Source organism: Acomys russatus, chromosome 7 (genome assembly GCF_903995435.1).
Source record: "Acomys russatus chromosome 7, mAcoRus1.1, whole genome shotgun sequence".
Lineage (NCBI taxonomy): Eukaryota > Metazoa > Chordata > Mammalia > Rodentia > Muridae > Acomys > Acomys russatus.
In genome coordinates, this window is record NC_067143.1 from 8,093,104 (window position 1) to 8,106,582 (window position 13,479).

Here is a 13,479-nt window from a genome sequence, read left to right on the forward strand (position 1 = left end):
AGGACATGAGCAGCTCACGGTGGGGCAGGGGTGCAGGGTAGCAAGAATGCAGAGCAGGTAACATCTGACTGCAGTGGGGCTAATGCAGGCAACAGAAGAAGATAATTAAATGCCTAACAAAGAGTCTAAGATAATCTTAAGACACCGAACCAATAAATCAAGAGAAATAGGGTGCGACCAGGCAACAGGAACCAATTGGAAGAAGAAAGAAAGTCAAGTAAGAAAAAAAAAATCAAGATACAGTAACTCTTAGATATGGCATATAGAGGAAAATAGGATCAGTGAATCAGAAGAATTCCCCAGAATATAAAACGAAACCCAACCAAAACAAACCAAAAGAAGTAGAAATTATGGGAATAATAATCCTACAACAGAGCTAGCCTTCCAAGACCATCAGAAGGAAGACAAGCAGAAACCAGAATGAATAGAGAAATAGCAGCCAAGGGAAAATGTTAAACAGCCACCAAGAAAAGAAATACATGAATGTGGCAGCCTTAATTTTATCAAGTTACTATGTATCACTTTTATAAGTTTTATCAAGCTATATATATATTTATATTTAAATATTTTTTGTTAAAAGCTATTTAATGTGTATATTTATAGGTATATATATGTATGTATATGATATTATATATATTTAGACTTTAAACCAGTAGAAAAGCGCACCATCTTTACCAAGAAAAATAAACTAGTTACACAGGGGGTGCGGTGCGGGGGGGGGGGCAGATTTTGTAGATTTTCTTTGGCATCAAATTTATCTGGAACACCAACTCTAGAATGTGACAAAGGAAGATTTATGTACTTAGAGGAGCAAAGACAGATACTACCTTCAGAAAAACAACTCCATCTGAAAAGAAATTAGCACAAGACGAACATTCTGAGGAGGATGAAGCCCTCGAAGCACTCCCGGAGGCTGATGCGGGCTGTGGGTAAGGCAAGTCTGTTCATCAGTCTTGCTTCCGGTCTGTTTTGGTTAGAGATGCTGGGTCCCTTAGCTGAAGCGTGAACAATTCTCATGCAACGGGGGACATGTCTGCTGTTCAGAAGCCTATGCATGAGAACCGCGCACAGCCCATTAGCACTTGTGCAGGGGCCCTGCACCAGAGGAGACCTCGCAACAGCTGCAGGTAGCATCTGGCTTGGATTCTGAAGTGCTCCGTTTCCACTTTTCTTTCCTGATGAAATCTAACTCTTGAGAAGAGCAAGCTCACTTGAATTGGAGGTGTAGACTCTCTCAAGGGATCTCTCGGCATTAAGAGTCGCAGAGTAGATCGCGAAACTACGCCCTGTCTGCTCCCCTCCTGCCCCAAGTATAGGATTTGTGGAGTGAAAGTAAGCCAAGGACTTTTTTTTTTTTTTTTTGTAAAGGCTGGGATTTGCATTTGGGGGTGAGAAGCCATCAGACAGCATTCTGTAAATAGTCACTGACCTCTGAAGACGGCCTCAGAGAGAAGCCAGGTTAGTGAGTACAAGGGCTGCGTGTTCCCTGGCTCTATTGCCTTCCTGCGGCTGGCTTGTGCGGTCTTCCTTCACTGGGCGCGGCAGCAAGGCTAGATCATTAGAAAGGCTCTGATCTCACTGCTGTGGGGCTGCTCACCTGAAACTGTCCCCTAGAGCCCCTGCCGTCATAAGGCAGTTCTTGGCTAGAGATCATGCTAGCTCAGTGATTCTTGACCTTTCTAGCGCTGGGGCCCTTCAATACAGTTCCTTACGTTTTGACCCCACCCCCACCCCAGGCATAAAATTATTTTCGTTGCTACTTCATAACTGTAATTTTGCTAGTGTTATGAATCATAATATAAATATCTGCGTTTTTTTTATGGTCTTACACAACCTATGTGAAAGAGTCAGTCAACCCCCAAAGGGGCTGAGAACCACTGCCCTATCCTCATAGCATTCAACCTACTCTTTTATATTTTCCATCTCAAGGGATGCCCTGAAAATCATCCGTTCTCACGCAAAAAACACAGTTAGTTACTTTTCAAGTTACGTGACTGAAACCCTGGTAAAAGCGACCTGAGAGAGGAAGGCTTAACTTTGGCCTAGAGTTCGGTGGGGAAGGAATGATGGTGAGGAGACTGGTCAGCTGGTCACATGACGACTGTGCTCACAGGGCAGAGAGCAGACAGGAGGTGGGGGCAGGGCTGTTAAGCCTCAAGGCTGGCGCAGGTTCCACAACCTTCCTAAACAGCGCCCCCAGCTGGTGACCAAGTGTTCAAACATGTGAGCGGAATATTTATGTCATGCCTTTACAAAGATGCTACTGAAAATTCTAACGTTGGAATTGATTCTCTTTGCTTGTAAAATCCTAAGTAAAAATACCCATGATATCTTCCTCTTGATTTCATTTTCTGCCTATTCGGAGCCAGAGAGCTCTCACCTGGCTACGTAGGTGCAGGCTGAGTTTCTGCCTTTGTGCCTTCAGCTTCTATAATCTTTTATTAAAATGATTGAAGCCTCGTTAGTGGCTCCAAAATTCAGTTAGTCAAAGCTCAAATCTCCATTATATTCAAGTTTTAATTCAGATTACATTCTGAATGTTATCCTCTCGCTTGTGTCTTCTGGTTCCTACCCTCCCTTCCTCTCTCTTCTGCCTTATTCCTACCAAGGGAAAATGATCGTGACCAGAGCTCATGTCAGAGACAATCCCTGCTCTCCTCACAACCATGGAGAATGAGTTGTCAATTGGCTAGATCTGAACAGGGGGTCTAGGTTCACTGCATGCATTGTCCTTGGTTGGTGCAACAGTTTGTATAGGACCCCCTGGGTCCAGATCCACCAGCCTTGATAGTCTCCTTGTGGGGCTCCTGAACCCTCTGAGTCCTTCCATCTCCCCATTCTTCCATGCCACTCTCAGCGCTCTACCTGGAATCCAGATTCAATGCAATCCCTATCAAAATATCTACACAATTCTTTAGAGAACTAGAAAAATCAATTCTCAACTTCATCTGTTTTTTTTTTTTTCTTTTTCTTTTTCTTTTGAGATAGGGCCTTACCATTTGCTCTGGCTGCTGTGGAACTCACTATGTAGACCAGGCTAGCCTTGAATTCATAGAGGTCTGCCTGCTTTTGCCTTTGCCTTTGCCTTCTGAGTGCTGGATTTAAAGGCGTGTGCCACCACACCAGGCTCCATTTTAACAGTTTTTTTTCCAGATTATTTTAAATACAACCTCATCCTGATTCTAAACAAGATAAATGGAGAATGACAGTAGTAAAACAAGATCTCACCACAGAACATTGCAATGCAACCGGAGAAGTCGTAGAAATTCAGGAAGAAAACAACTGCGTTCCAAAGAGTTAAATATGCAAGTCCGCTCCCCCCCCCCCAAAGGTATGCTTTTACTGCCACGCCACACCCACTCCAAAATCCATCTATCTCCTTCAGCATACCTTAAAAACACACATTCTGCTTGGCTACATGAAGTGGCACATACACTGACACCACAGGACGGGCGCCTGTGAAGCTGGACTTCTGACGCAGGGGCGCAGATTCACTTTCTCACTAGCCGCCTTCACCGGGAGGGCACTCATTTGAGTATCCTCTAAATCCAGCTCCTACCATGCTGCCAAAGCTGGGGCCACGGCCACCTCAGATGGGGGAAAAGCAGGCATGGCGGCCAAGTCCAAGTTAGGATCTGGCAAGGTAGAGGAAAGGCTTTTCACAGTTGTTGTTACTTTGGGCAGAAATATTATAGAACTGAAGAATCTTTTAGTGGAAGACTATAGGTTTTTGTTGTTGTTGTTGTTGTTGTTGTTTGTTTTTTGTTTTTTTGCCTTCACTTTGCTGTCCTTAATGTCCACGATGTTGCCACGAGACACAACGGGTATGTTTTCACACATTCCTGTCAGGTCTCTATGCCAGTTAGGTACATTCTTGTAAGTAACTCTTATCTTTTCTTTTTTCTTTTTTGGCTCTTCAAGACAAGGTTTCTCTGTGTAGCCTTGGCTGTCCTGGACTCACTTTGTAGACCAGGCTGGCCTTGAACTCACAGAGATCCACCTGCCTCTACCTCCCAGAGTGCTGGGATTATAGGCGCGCGCCACCATGCCTGGCTTTGTAAGTCTTGATGCTACCATCAAACATTATAACAGACACTGGGTTTGGATAGAGTAGCCGTCATGGAGGTCCCCTAATTTCTCCTGCCCAGCTGTGTCTCCCACATTGAACTTAGTGGGTCCTCTGTTGGTGTGGAACACGAGGGTGCACCTCCACTTCTGGGGTGGCTACGTACTTCTTTTCAAACTTGCCTGTCAAGTGGCGCTTCACGTATGGTGTCGTCCCCGGTGTTCCGGGATGAGCTTAAACTGGACCTGAGGCTCTTCCTATGCCCCAGTTTTTATTTTTGACTGCAGAGTAGCCGTTCTCAAGCTTCCTGATGCTGTGATTCTTTATGCAGCTCCTCATGTTGTAGTGCTCTCCAACGATACAATTGTTTTTCTTGCTACTTCGTAATTGTAATGTTGCTACTGTTACGAATCATATGTAAATATCTGACATGCAGGATATCTGACATGTGACCCTTACAGTGGTTACAACCTACAGCGAGAACCACTGCTCCAGGAGATCAAAAGCGTGCAGCGATGCCTATGAAACTAGCAAGCGGATTGGCTCTAGTGGGCTTACTACCCGTTTCCGATAGACCTCTGAAGTCTGTTTCTTCATTCCATGTGTTTTATTCAATTAGCCACTTAATTCATGAAGATCCGTAACTTCCTACACCACGTTTTCAGGATATTCCAAGGCAACTGGCCTCAAACATCAACCATATGACTATGCTTGTAGTTGAAAAGAAATTCTACACAAAACATTAGCAAATATGATCCAGAAAAACATTGAAAGTACAATACTGTCAGGAAGTAAGGCTTTGCCCCGTGAAAGTAAGTGTGGCTTAACCTGAGAAAAACCTCAGGGCTGCCTCTGTGAATGCTGAGTGCACATTCTTACAAAACTAAATACAGTTTCCCAATTACAACTTACCTAGTGAGTTCCGACACCTATAAAGCACAGGATATGAGGAATGAAGGGCAGCACAGAATTTAATGGTATAATTATGGAGGCCTCTCAAGTAAAGATAACACAAGATGGACACTGTCCCTGAGGTTGGCCAGGGTAAGACTAGATTCCTACCTGAAGCAATAAACTAAGAAAAAAAAGAGATACTTCAAATATTGGAGGGAAAGAGACAAGCATGGTTACTTGAAGATGATAGATTTGTTTGGATGGACTATGTAACAAGATTTCTTTAATTTTTCTTTAGTTTTAATTAAAGCTCTAGGTACAAGGAAATGTGCAGAACAATACCTTTTCCTATGTTGATCACTACTGGCTTAGCAACAGTGTTAAACTTTGTTAAACCAACTCTAACTTTTGTTACTCTTAAGCCTTTTCTCTAAACGTTATCTCACTTAAGAATGGCTTACCTACCAGAAGATTTCCCTCCAGATTCCATCTCTTCTGGGTCCCGTCAGCTCCCAATAGTACCATGGACTGGCTATCAAGCCTTTACTCAGGGGCCTTTTGAGAGGCATTATAGATCTACTAAAGTAGCAGCCACCAGGAGAAATTCTCACATGTCCCTGCCTCTGATGCCACATGACAGGCCAAGCAGGTTGAGGATGCCTGGTCTTGGTCTTTTATTCCCCAAAACTGTGACCTAAACAAATGTCTTCTTTCTTTCCTTCCTTCCTTCTTTCTTTCTTTCTTTCTAAAGATTTATTTATTTATTTTATGCATATGAGTACTCTATCTGCATACATACCTGCATGCCAGAAGAAGGCATTATAGATGGTTGTGAGCTACCATGTCGTTACAGGGAATTGAACTCAGGACCTTTGGAAGAACAGCCAGTGCTCTTAACCTCTGAGCCACCTCTCCAGCCTCTTCTTATAAATTATTCAGCCTCATGTATTATGTTGCTGCAACATGAAGCAAACTAAGACAGTCAATGTAAAGAAAAGCATTTTTGTTGTTGTGTAAACAAAAGAAGAATCAGTGATAAACACACAGTTTCTCTAAGATGGCTCAGTATTGTAAAGGCAACAGTTCTCAAATTAGTTCATAAGTATAATTTAGTAAACAAAACACTAGGATTTTGTGTGTGTATATGAAAACATAATTTGTTCTAGAATTAATCTGGAAGAATAAATGTGACAAACAGTCAAAAACCAAGGAATACAGACATAATGTAAGGACGGTTATATTGTTAGCACAAATTATAAAGCTTTGGAGACTCGCCACACACCCAAAATATGACCCTGGGGAAGATGAAGCTCTCTCTCAGTGAACAGAGGAGACAACGCACAGGAACACAGCAGAAAGGAGCCTTTCTACACCACCAGCAACAATAGGCAATTGAAATATTGTGACAATTAATGATCTACTTAGAAGAAATAGAAAAGAACCCGAAAGAAATATTAGAGCATGTTGTTTTGTGATCTTGGGATAGAGGAGTTAGTTCTTTCTCAGCATATAACAAAGCCTGAGGCTGGCAGATTTGACTACGTATAAATTCTGAATGTCTGGGGGAACAAAAGGCAGCGACAGGAATTTAAAAGGCAAGCAACCGACCCAGAAGAAGCAAGTGGGACTGCTGTAGCAGACGGAGACTCATATCTAGACTGTAAGGGCTTGATAGCGACTGGCCCAAAGGTAGTGACATCATAGGCGGACCTCGGATCTCACTGGGAACCTCAGCTTGGTGAGCAGACAACGGCTCTCCTCCAGGCAGAGATCTTTGTGTCTTCCCATCCAGCCTCCAAGGTTGCAGCGGGACATACGGTAACACCATATTGCCATGACAACAGTCTTCATCCCTGGCCCAGCTGGACGGCCTCAGATTTCCAAAGAGATGTCATCCCGAGGGCCCCACAATGATGAACAGCCATGATGTGTATAAAATCTGGTCACAATAGAGAACATCTTGCCCTTTACTCATTCAGTTATTTCAAGATATTGACCGAGTGGGTGTTTGGGACAGTGTCTCCATCCCCGTGTGTGTGTCCAGAGCCTGCTTGGGAAAAGCCCCTAGATAGCTCGCGCATGTATTCTTCAGCCTGCTTTATGATGGCCTACAGGATGGGGAGATTAAAAAAAATTAACCTTTTGCTACACGATGTTTTCATTTTAGCAAGGGAAGACAGAGGGGAAAAGCAAGCGAATCTCAGAGCAAGATCATTTCAAAGTGGCGAGCCCTATAGTCTGGGGGAACCTTAAATGAACAGCCAAAACCATATCTTCTGGGAAGTGGCATATGGGTTGCGGGCATCAGGGAGGAGTCCCAGTCAGTCTTGTGAGCGTCAGTCAGAGCAGACAGCGTGCGATGCAGGGGAACGGTAGGAGTGCAGCCTCTCGGATGGGAGCAAGCTTGGCATTCTTGAGGTGCACAAAGAAGACTGGCTTGGAGAAGTGAGCTAGGGGAGCTACAATTGTTCTACAGGAGGAAAAAAAATTGGGGAGGGGGGAGTGGGAAACAGGAGGCAAAGGAGACTGTTTTGAAAATGCTTCTGAAGTCCGTTCGGAAGCAGTCTGTTTGTCTTCCTGTTCGCCTTTATGCCTCCTGTAGCTGACTGTAGTCATCTGACAAGTTTCAGTGGAGTAGAGCATGTCAATATGCAGAATGAATCACAGGTCTGTAGCGGATCATTCCATCACCCTTGATTCAATTAGCAAAGTTTACACAGCGGAGCGGCCCACATGATTTATCCTGTGCGAGCTTCCCGAGAAATGCTTCAAACCTGATGAAGTCTTAAGTGGCTGTTGATGTTGCTTAGGTCACTGGGTCTAGTTGTAATTTGGGAATGTGTCTTCAGTTTCGCATTGAACAGAGCACCTGACGCAGAGTCTGGCTGGCCCCTAGCCCCATGCAGTGTAGCCCAGAAGATGCACAAGTGGGCTGTCTAAGATTTCTCCCCAGCATGCTCTGCACACACCCAACAAGGGTGGGGAGCATGTCCCTGACACCCGCAACACAACACCCACTCAGTCAGTTCCTCGCAATAATTGAATGCGTAAAAGGTGTGAAGGGTGAGAGTTTCTGTATTTTGATCACATTTTGCACAGTCGGTGGCTGTTCATCACTGGGACATTTCTTTGGAAACTGGAGGCCTTCCAGCCGGCCCAAGAAGAAAGACTATTGTCATGGAAATCTGACTGTTGCTTTCCCACCTCACGGCGGGCCTCCCACCACACCTTCCTCTACCCCACCCCCCCCCCCCCCCCAGAGCTCTAGGATTCTTCCTCCAGGCTTTTGCAAGCTTGGTTCCTCTGTGTAGAAGGGACCACTGTGCCACAGTGCAACTTACAGACCGGCCAAGGAAACTGCTCATCCCGAAAGTCCTAGGTCAAAAGTCACTGAAGACCATTGCTTAGCTGTCCCTCCCGCCCTCCCTGCCCACATCAAGTTTCCCTGCCGTCCGGTCTTCCTGCCTTTTCCATGGTGTTGCAGGACAGTTTTATTCTGTAACAGTTTGTGCACAGTATTTTGTTGTGGGTACTGAAACAAAGCCCTTGTTCAGTTTCAATTTTAGCTCGGCCATTTATGAACTATATGAATGTGGGCAAAGCATTTCCTCTTTCTGCGTCTACTTTTTCACTGTGGAAAGTGGAAGGGCAGGAGTTAGGACTTCCTATAAGCTGAGTTATGAAAATTAAGAGAATAAATGCCAAGGCTCATGCTAGTCGATGACTGTGTTTCCATCACACTGTGCTCTTTAGGAGACTTTTCTCTTTCTGTCTCATTTGTTGGTCCCTGTTCTGTGGCGGATGCTCAATAACTCTCTCTCTCTCTCTCTCTCTCTCTCTCTCTCTCTCTCTCTCTCTGTGTGTGTGTGTGTGTGTGTGTGTATCTCTGTATCTCTGTGTGAGGATGTGTGTGTATCTGTGTGTGTGACTGTATGTGAGTGTCTGTGAGTGTGAGAGTGTGTCTGTGTGTGCATGCCATGTGTGCAGTATGTGTGTGCATGTGGGGGCCAGAGATCCACACTAGGTGTTTCTCTCATGACTCAGGGTGTTTCGCTGAACTTGGACCTCACCGATTTGGATAGATTGGCTGCCTAGAAAGCCACAGGAATCCTCCTGTCTCCACTGACCAGCTAGGATTATAGGATGTACCACTGGCTGTGGACTTTTGAAAATATTTATTGTTGATATTTTAATTATGTTTGTGTGTATGTCTCTCTCTGTATGTGTGTGTATATATGTATTTATGTATGTATGCATGTATATATGTGTGAGTAAGTGTTGTAGGGTGGGTACATGTGAGTCCTGGGAAGCAGAGGCCCTGGGAAAGAGAGGTAGAATTACAGGTAGTTCTAAGCCAACCTGGGTGCTGGGACTTGCTTGGACTCAGGTCTTCTGCTAAAGCAGTACATACTGTTTACCGCTGAGCCATCTTTCCAGCCCCAGGCCCTGGCCTTTTTTTGTGGATGCTGCAGGCAAACTCAGGTCCTCAAGCCTATACAACATTGCAGACTGAACCATTTCTACCACCCCCTTTCCTTGTTTGCTCTCCCTGCCCCTTATTCTGCTATTAGATCAGATATAGAGGGGTAGACTGCACACTTCTGTGGCCCCTCAAGCTCCCCAGCAAAGGGAGTTAAAATGATGGGAGGTGTTGTATGAGATAAGGGAATTGAGGATGACTTCTCTGATGAACTGGTATTTGAAGAGAGAAAGGAGAAAGCCATGCAGAAAACAAACCAAACCAAACCAACTAACCAACCAAACGAAAAACATTGGTAGGAGAGGAGAGGGGATGAGCAAAGGTGATGTGGGAAGTGTGTGTGTGTGTATGTGTGTGTATGTGTGTGAGAGAGAGAGAGACACACAGAGAGAGAGAGAGAGAGAGAGAGAGACAGAGACAGAGACAGAGACAGAGAAACAGAGAGAGACAGACAGACAGAAAGACAAAGACAGAGACAGAGAGACAGAGAGAAAGACAAAGGCAGAGACAGAGAGAAACAAGCTAGTCACATGGCCAGGTCACAGTGAAATAAGGGGAGACTTTTTTTTTCAGGGGTCCCAGGTAGGATTTCCGGATTAGGTAAAACCAGACATTGTAGCTGGAATAAAGGAGTAACTGTTTCTACGAGAAGCTCACAGGCCCTTGTTCTGAGTTGCTCTAAGTTTCCCAAGCTCTGCTGGGTGCCAGGACTCCCCATGAGCGCTAGGAACAAGAAACATGTGCCACCAACACAGACTGGAAAGCGTGCGGCGTCTCAGGAGAGACTGGCTGGGAGGCAAGATGAACAAGATAGCAAATAGAGGTGACCCTCAGCCGAGAGGCCCAAGCCTGGCTGGGTGATTGATTGCCAAGAGACCGCCTTGATTTTGTTCTCTAATTATGGTGTTTATTTGGTGCATTATAGCCGGCCTGAAACCCCTCGTAGCCAGCCGGTACTGATTCTTGTTACAATGTCCTAATTAAGCTTTGATTTATATGCTAATTTTATTCCAAGTGTGTTCAAAAGGGGGAAAGTTATTAGACTTTATTTTGAGATTACATTTTAATCCCGAGGTCTGCCTGAAAGCTGCGTGTTTGCTCTGTCACCTTTTGTTTCTAGGATGTTGGTGGCAATTGTGATGATTTCCTCGGAGGGGAGAGACGATGATGAAGGGGTGAGGGGCTGTTTTGAGTCGGTGGGGCTTCTGCTAATTGGAACTATGTAACCTCTCGCCTTTGTCTTGACAGTTCTGCAATGAGGCTTGCCTTGGCTGCCCAGCTGGTTATGAGGGACAACTGGGGTGTGTGCCTTAGGGATGTCACAGGCTGTAAATGTTTGTTTGAAAGGCCATTCCTTGAGGGAGGGACTGGATTCGGGAAGGCGAGTCAGCACACCGTGAGGCCCTGGAATTTGTGGGGGTCATGCTAAAGCAGCAAGGGAGGAGCCATCTGGGCTTCCCTGCAAAAAGCACGAGGCTTGTTTGCTTGTTTGTTTGTTTCAAATGATCACTGATTCTACGTGGGGCAACCTGGACATTTCTGTTCAAGGGCTCAAAAGTCTTGTCATGAAGCAAGTTACCTCTAGACCTTCGATTAGAGGGTTCATGCAGGTTCACAAATGCCCTGAGAGGTAATGAAAACTAGAAGATGTATCTGCATGGGGACATTTTCCCCCAACTCTGGGGAAAACACTCAAGTTCATAGTATATTTTTGGTACTGGCGTTGGCAGTGTTAAAAAAGAAAAAAAGCACATCATAGGACGAGGCATAAGATGCAGGCATTAGGTTTGGGTCTGTCCTTCTATTTGCTGGGTCTGGATGTTCAGTCCCTTCCCTGGGTGAAGCCTGAAGGCAGAGGGCCTTGGGAGGAAGTGGAGCCAGGTGGCACGCTTCCCTGAGCTGGTCCCCCTGAGCCAGCACAGGCAAGAGCACAGGGTCTCTGCCCTAAGCCGGTGAAGAGTCCTTTTGCCTTCATGTTATAGGAAGGCAGCTTCTAACCTATGTGAGGCCCTACCGGAAAAACCCTGGAGACTTGTAACATCAAAGTCCTCTGAACACAGCACAGCTGGGTCCCAATACCATCCTTGGCTCTGCTGCACCCTGGCTCTGCAGCTCCTCTCTCCAAATGACAGTGAGGCTGGGGAGGTTTAAGACAGGAATATTCATTGCACAATCTCCTTTTGTGATCATTCCAGGCTCTGCAGCCCAGTGTGTTGCCCTTGACATCTTTAGTTTATTCTGAAAACAAAGCAAAACACAATACAACACAAAATTTAGGAATTAAATTCTGTAAAATGGCAGTAAATAGTACTGAAAGTGCACCCACAGGCTACTAGCACCATCTTGTTCGTTGTCCACACAGATTCTCTAGGAGGGCCTCTTATCACCCCTACTTGTATAGATGGGGAGGCAGAGGGGCCCCAAATCATTGAGGTCACATGGCTTCTGAATGTTTAGTGTTGATAAAACCCCTGTCAGTCAGGCTCCAAGTCCAGGCTGAGAAGCACCATGCAGAGTTATCTCCTGTGGATTCCTTTTCTTGCTCTTGTTCTTTCAGTGTAGGTAGGACTGGGTCCCCCACGTAGTCCGAGCTGGGGTGGAACTGGTGGTTCTCCCGCCTCAGCTGCCCAAGTGCTGGCATTTCAGATCAAAGCCCTGCACAACTGTGTCATTTCCTAAACGCCTCCTTTGTAGTCTTCTCTGTAAGAACTCCACACTTCCTTCCTTCAGGACATGAGGTATGTGTTGGCCCCTCTAGTCCAAGACTATCAGAGTCATGACCTTTGACTCCTGGAGGTGACCCCCAAGTTGAGCAGGCCCCTGCTCATTTCTTAGTGCCCCTGGGCTCTGCACTGCTGCACACCTCGGTGCAGTCAAGTTCTTGCCTCTGACCTAGTTGGGCGAAAGCTGCGGCTTCAGGAAGGCGCAGCCCTTGCTTCACGTACAGTGTGTCAACACCTCCACTAGTCTTCCCTGCTGCCCTGTATTTTTAGCTTTACACCTTGGGTTCTGTGAACTCTTTGTATTGTTAAAATGTTATGCAGTGGCTAACAGAGGAAATGCATGTCAGCCCACTAAGGCCCAGGTGCCCTTTATGAGTTTATCTATCATGAAAATATGCCCTTAAAGGAGCCAGTGGGCAGGTGTAGGTGTGTCTGTTGGCAGAATGGTTGCCTGGCATTCACAAAGCCCTGGGTTTGATTCCCCAGCAGACGTACATAATCTTAGCACTCAGGAGGTAGAGGCAGGAGGATAAGTTTAAGGTCATCCTCAGTGACATCTAGAGTTTGGGGCTAACCTGAGCTACCTAAGACCCCCCCCCCCATCCCGTCGTATCTCGGACATTTGTTTTCAATTCTTCTCTTTGTCCATATTCAGCCTGCTTAGTCAAAATAATGGCATACGATCCCTTAACGTTTAGACTCAGTGTTGTGTGTAGGAATCGCACAACAGGATATTGGATCACATGATAACTCTTAGTTTTCTTTGATTCTAGTCTGTACTTCGTAAATCTGCTGGCTAAAACAAAAACATTGAAAGCAATGAACAGAAATATGCAGCCGACTTTAATCAACTCTATAGACTAGCAATCAGCTGAGTTTGGAAGGCATCTGGAGGAGTGCATTCAGCTAATTTAGGATGCTCTAATCTCCCACTCTTGTGATAGATTCTAGGGGATCTCTCGTGGCAGACCGCAGGTTGGGGCTGGCGTCTTCTGAGCCTGTGTAGTCATAGTCAAGTGAAAGAGCCAGAAGCCCTATGCAGGATGAGGGATTGGATCTGTCTACAGAAGGCCTGAGAAATCGGATGGGCCAGAAATTAGTGTTCACTGCCTGGAGGGCTGCAGGGGCACAGGGAGACGGAGGTTGGACAGAACCTATCTGGACCGCTAAAAAGATCAAAGCAGAGACCACAGAGCTGGGGCCACGAGACAAGAATCACAAAGGAGATGTTGCCCACAAAGAAAAATGGGAGCTGGGCCTCTCTCTCACACACCGTGCTCTGTCCCTGGTCAGCCCAACGTGTGCAAGTGTGCAAA

General features: G+C 45.7%; 1 pseudogene; it reads right to left on the bottom strand.

The window, feature by feature from the left end:
• Positions 1-858: 858 nt before the first annotated feature.
• LOC127192429 (GTP-binding nuclear protein Ran-like) overlaps positions 859-13,479 on the bottom strand; it is a 49,338-nt pseudogene continuing 36,717 nt past the window's right edge.